Here is a 742-nt window from a genome sequence, read left to right on the forward strand (position 1 = left end):
CGTAATAAAAAGGATTCACACATCAACATCTGAGATTCTGACTAGTAATGGACTGAACCATGAGACCGGAGCAGGATTTAGCTCCAACACCCTCGCTGAATCCCCCCCCTCCCCCCCTTCCCCTCTGCACCGTCTGAGCGTACGTACCCGGGGGAACTTGCTCTCCTCGTCGATGAGCGAGATGATGTTCATGGGTTTGATGGCGATCATGTCCAGGGCGTCCTGGTTGTCGGTGAACTCGATGTGCTGCCAGTTGATGTTCTCCAGGTTGTACTCCTCCTGCTCCAGCTTGAAGACGTGGCGGACGAAGAACTGCTGCAGGTTCTCGTTGGCGAAGTTGATGCACAGCTGCTCAAAGCTGCAGGCCGCACGGCAAGAAGGGACAAGAAAATGATGAGAAAAGAACTTTACTCTCAGTTGCTCTGATCAGATGGTGAAAGGAAGAAGTTTAATGTGACATGTACTGAAATTAGGATAACAGCTTCATTTCAAGTTGATACACAGATAGAAATATGTACTGAAAACAGAACAAATCTGATGATAGGAAACTCAAAATTAGGGTTAACTGTGATTAATCCTATAAAAATCTGTTGTTATGATAACAGAATTTTAATATAAAATGACATAATAATCATTTCCTTGAATTATACAATACCGTATTTTAACTGTAATATGCAATTACTTTCCAACTGCACTTTAATTCGGATAGTTTCTGCCCAAACTTTATTTGTACTACCTTTAA

Source organism: Etheostoma spectabile, chromosome 3 (genome assembly GCF_008692095.1).
Source record: "Etheostoma spectabile isolate EspeVRDwgs_2016 chromosome 3, UIUC_Espe_1.0, whole genome shotgun sequence".
NCBI classification, from domain to species: Eukaryota; Metazoa; Chordata; class Actinopteri; order Perciformes; family Percidae; genus Etheostoma; species Etheostoma spectabile.